Source organism: Schistocerca gregaria, chromosome 8 (assembly GCF_023897955.1).
Source record: "Schistocerca gregaria isolate iqSchGreg1 chromosome 8, iqSchGreg1.2, whole genome shotgun sequence".
In the NCBI taxonomy this organism is placed as follows: Eukaryota; Metazoa; Arthropoda; class Insecta; order Orthoptera; family Acrididae; genus Schistocerca; species Schistocerca gregaria.
Window position 1 is genome coordinate 24,623,262 of NC_064927.1, and position 6,000 is coordinate 24,629,261.

Here is a 6,000-nt window from a genome sequence, read left to right on the forward strand (position 1 = left end):
ATTGCAGAATGCCTCCAGATGTGGATCCGAAACTACTACTGTACTTCCATGGAACGAGCAAAGCGTAGACTGTTTGAGACATTACTCCCATGGAGGGAAGTTCGCATGGTGACTGTTGTATTCAATCCCGATGCAATTTCTGTGTTTCATCAACACACTGATAGTCCACAGATTACTGAATGTTTCCAGATGTGCATCGGGAACTACTACTGATCTTCCAGGGAACGGTCAAAGCGTAGACTGTTTGAGACATTACTCCCATGGAGGAAAGTGCGCATGGTGAATGTTGTATTCAATCGAGCTGCAATTTTAGTGTTTCATCAACACTCTGATAGTCCACAGATTACAGAGTGCCACCAGATGTGCATCAGAAACTACTACTGGTCTTCCAGGGAACGATCAAAGCGTAGACTGTTTGAGACATTACTGCCATTCAGGAAAGTGCGCATGGTGACTGTTGTACTCAATCCCGACGCAATTTCTGTGTTTCATCAACACTCTGATTGTCCACAGATTACAGAATGGCACCAGATGTGCATCGGAAACTACTACTGGTCTTAAAGAGAACGATCAAATCGTAGACTGTTTGAGAATTAGTTCCATGGTGGAAAGTGCGCATGGTGACTGTTGTATTCAATCCTGATGCAATTTCTGTGTTTCATCAACACTCTGATAGTCCACAGATTACAGAATGAATCCAGATGTGCATCGAAAACTGCTACTGATCATCCAGGGAACGATCAAAGCGTAGACTGTTTGAGACATTACTCCCACGGAGGAATGTGGGCATGGTGAATGTTGTATTCAATCCCGAATCAATTTCTGTGTTTCATCAACACTCTGATATTCCACAGATTACAGAATGCCTCCAGATGTGCATCGGAAACTGCTAATGGTCTTGCAGGGAACGATCAAAGCGTAAAATCTTTGAGACATTACTCCCATGGAGGAAGGTGCGCATGGTGACTGTTGTATTCAATCCCGATGCATTTTCTGTGTTTCAGCAACACTCTGATAGTTCACAGATTACAGAATGCCTCCAGATGTGCATCGGTGACTACTACTGGTCTTCCAGGGACCGATCAAAGCGTAGACTGCTTGAGAATCACTCCCATGGAGGAAAGTGCGCATGGTGACTGTTGTATTTAATACCGATGCAATTTCTGTGTTTCATCAACACTCTGATAGTCCACAGATTACAGAATGCCTCCAGATGTGCATCGGAAACTAGTACTGATCTTCCAGGGAACGATCAAAGCGTACACTGTTTGAGAATTAGTCCCATGGAGGAAAGTGCGCAAGGTGACAGTTGTATTCAATCCCGATGCAATATCTGTGTTTCATCAACACTCTTATAGTCCAAAGATTACAGAATGCCTCCAGATGTGCATCGGTAACTATTACAGTTCTTCCACGGAACGATCATAGCGTAGACTGTTTGAGACATTACTCCCATGGAGAAAAGTGCGCATGGTGACTGTTGTATTCAATGCCGATACAATTTCTGTGTTTCATCAACTCTCTAATAGTCCACAGATTACAGAATGCCTCCAGATGTGCATCGCAAACTACTACTGGTCTTCCAGGGAACGATCAAAGCGTAGACTCTTTGAGACATTACTCCCATGCAGGAAGGTGCGCATGGTGACTGTTGTATTCAATCCCGATGCATTTTCTGTGTTTCATCAACACTTTGAACGTCCACAGATTACAGAATGCCTCCAGATGTGCATCGGAAACTTCCACTGGTTATCCAGTGAACGATCTAAGCGTATACTGTTTGAGACATTACTCCCGTGGATAAAGTGCGCATAATGACTGTTGTATTCAATCCCGATGCAATTTCTGTGTTTATCAACACTCTGATAGTCCACAGATTACTGGATGCCACCAGATGTGCTTCGGAAACTACTTCTTGTCTTCCACGGATCGATCAAAGAGTAGACTGTTTGAGACATTACTCCCGTTGAGGAAAGTGCGCATGGTGACTGTTGTATTCAATCCCGACGCAATTTCTGTGTTTCATCAACACTCAGTTAGTCCACAGATTTTAGAATGCCTCCAGATGTGCATCGGAAACTACTACTGGTCTTCCAGGGAACGATCAAAGCGTAGACTGTTTGAGAATTACTCCCATGGAGGAAAGTGCGCATGGTGACTGTTGTATTCAATACCGATGCAATTTCTGTGTTTCATCAACACTCTGATAGTCCACAGATTACAGAATGCCTCCAGATGTGCATCGGAAACTAGTACTGGTCTTCCAGGGAACGATCAAAGCGTAGACTGTTTGAGAATTAGTCCCATGGAGGAAAGTGCGCATGGTGACTGTTGTATTCAATCCCGATGCAATATCTGTGTTTCATCAACACTCTTATAGTCCACAGAATACAGAATGCCTCCAGATGTGCATCGGAAACTACTACTGGTCTTACACGGAACGATCAAAGCGTAGACTGTTTGGGACATTACTCCCATGGAGGAAAGTGCGCATGGTGAATGTTGTATTCAATCCCGATGCAATTTCTGTGTTTCATCAACACTCTGTTAGTCCACAGATTTTAGAATGCCTCCAGATGTGCATCGGAAACTACAACTGGTCTTCCAGGGAACGATCAAAGCGTATACTGTTTGAGAGATTACTCCCATGGAGTAAAGTGTGCACGGTGATTGTTGTATTCAATCCCGATGCAATTTCTGTGTTTCATCAACAGTCTGATAGTCCACAGATTACAGAATGCCTCCAGATGTGCATCGGAAACTACTGCTGGACTTCCAGGGAACGATCAAAGCGTAGACAGTTTGAGAATTACTCCCATGGAGGAAAGTGCGCATGTTGACTGTTGTACTCAATACCGATGCAATTTCTTTGTTTCATCAACACTCTGATAGTCCACAGATTACAGAATGCCTCCAGATGTGCATCGGAAACTAGTACTGGTCTTCCAGGGAACGATCAAAGCGTAGACTGTTTGAGAATTAGTCCCATGGAGGAAAGTGCGCATGGTGACTGTTGTCTTCAATCCCGATGCAATATCTGTGTTTCATCAACACTCTTATAGTCCACAGAATACAGAATGCCTCCAGATGTGCATCGGAAACTACTACTGGTCTTCCACGGAACGATCAAAGCGTAGACTGTTTGGGACATTACTCCCATGGAGGAAAGTGCGCATGGTGAATGTTGTATTCAATCCCGATGCAATTTCTGTGTTTCATCAACACTCTGTTAGTCCACAGATTTTAGAATGCCTCCAGATGTGCATCGGAAACTACTACTGGTCTTCCAGGGAACGATCAAAGCGTATACTGTTTGAGAGATTACTCCCATGGAGTAAAGTGTGCACGGTGATTGTTGTATTCAATCCCGATGCAATTTCTGTGTTTCATCAACAGTCTGATAGTCCACAGATTACAGAATGCCTCCAGATGTGCATCGGAAACTACTGCTGGACTTCCAGGGAACGATCAATGCGTAGACTGTTTGAGACATTACTCCCATGGAGGAAAGTGCGCATGGTGACTGTTGTATTCAATCCCGATGCACTATTAGTGTTTCATCAACACTATGATAGTCCACAGAATACAGAATGCATCCAGATGTGCATCGGAAACTACTACTGGTCTTCCAGGGAACGATCAAAGCGTAGACTGTTAGAGACATAACTCGCACGGTGGAAAGTGCGCATAGTGACTGTTGTATTTAATCCCGATGAAATTTCTGTGTTTCATCAACACTCTGATAGACCACAGATTACTGAATGCTAATAGATGTGCATCGGAAACTAACACTGGTCTTACAGGGAACGATCAAATCTTAGACCGTTTGAGGCATTACTAACATGGAGGAAAGTGCGCATAGTGACTGTTGTATTCAAACCCGATGCAATTTCTGTGTTTCATCAACACTCAGATAATCCACAGATTACAGAATGAATCCAGATGTGCATCGGTAACTATTACAGTTCTTCCACGGAACGATCATAGCGTACACTGTTTGAGACATTACTCCCATGGAGGAAAGTGCGCATGGTGACTGTTGTATTCAATGCCGATGCAATTTCTGTGTTTCATCAACACTCTAATAGTCCACAGTTTACAGAATGCCTCCAGATGTGCATCGCAAACTACTACTGGTCTTCCAGGGAACGATCAAAGCGTAGACTGTTTGAGACATTACTCCCATGGAGGAAAGTACGCATTGTGACTGTTGTATTCAATCCCAATACAATTTCTGTGTTTCAGCAACACTCAGTTAGTCCACAGATTTCAGAATGCCTCCAGATGTGCATCGGAAACTAATACTGAGCTTACAGGGAACGATCAATGCGTAGACTTTTTGAGAGAATACTCCCATGGAGAAAAGTGTGCACGCTGACTGTTGTATTCAATCCCGATGCAATTTCTGTGTTGCATCAACAGTCTGATAGTCCACAGATTGCAGAATGCCTCCAGATATGGATCCGAAACTACTACTGTACTTCCATGGAACGAGCAAAGCGTAGACTGTTTGAGACATTACTCCCATGGAGGAAAGTTCGCATGGTGACTGTTGTATTCAATCCCGATGCAATTTCTGTGTTTCATCAACACACTGATAGTCCACAGATTACTGAATGTTTCCAGATGTGCATCGGGAACTACTACTGATCTTCCAGGGAACGGTCAAAGCGTAGACTGTTTGAGACATTACTCCCATGGAGGAAAGTGCGCATGGTGAATGTTGTATTCAATCGAGCTGCAATTTTAGTGTTTCATCAACACTCTGATAGTCCACAGATTACAGAGTGCCACCAGATGTGCATCAGAAACTACTACTGGTCTTCCAGGGAACGATCAAAGCGTAGACTGTTTGAGACATTACTGCCATTCAGGAAAGTGCGCATGGTGACTGTTGTACTCAATCCCGACGCAATTTCTGTGTTTCATCAACACTCTGATTGTCCACAGATTACAGAATGGCACCAGATGTGCATCGGAAACTACTACTGGTCTTAAAGAGAACGATCAAATCGTAGACTGTTTGAGAATTAGTTCCATGGTGGAAAGTGCGCATGGTGACTGTTGTATTCAATCCTGATGCAATTTCTGTGTTTCATCAACACTCTGATAGTCCACAGATTACAGAATGAATCCAGATGTGCATCGAAAACTGCTACTGATCATCCAGGGAACGATCAAAGCGTAGACTGTTTGAGACATTACTCCCACGGAGGAATGTGGGCATGGTGAATGTTGTATTCAATCCCGAATCAATTTCTGTGTTTCATCAACACTCTGATATTCCACAGATTACAGAATGCCTCCAGATGTGCATCGGAAACTGCTAATGGTCTTGCAGGGAACGATCAAAGCGTAAAATCTTTGAGACATTACTCCCATGGAGGAAGGTGCGCATGGTGACTGTTGTATTCAATCCCGATGCATTTTCTGTGTTTCAGCAACACTCTGATAGTTCACAGATTACAGAATGCCTCCAGATGTGCATCGGTGACTACTACTGGTCTTCCAGGGACCGATCAAAGCGTAGACTGCTTGAGAATCACTCCCATGGAGGAAAGTGCGCATGGTGACTGTTGTATTTAATACCGATGCAATTTCTGTGTTTCATCAACACTCTGATAGTCCACAGATTACAGAATGCCTCCAGATGTGCATCGGAAACTAGTACTGATCTTCCAGGGAACGATCAAAGCGTACACTGTTTGAGAATTAGTCCCATGGAGGAAAGTGCGCAAGGTGACAGTTGTATTCAATCCCGATGCAATATCTGTGTTTCATCAACACTCTTATAGTCCAAAGATTACAGAATGCCTCCAGATGTGCATCGGTAACTATTACAGTTCTTCCACGGAACGATCATAGCGTAGACTGTTTGAGACATTACTCCCATGGAGAAAAGTGCGCATGGTGACTGTTGTATTCAATGCCGATACAATTTCTGTGTTTCATCAACTCTCTAATAGTCCACAGATTACAGAATGCCTCCAGATGTGCATC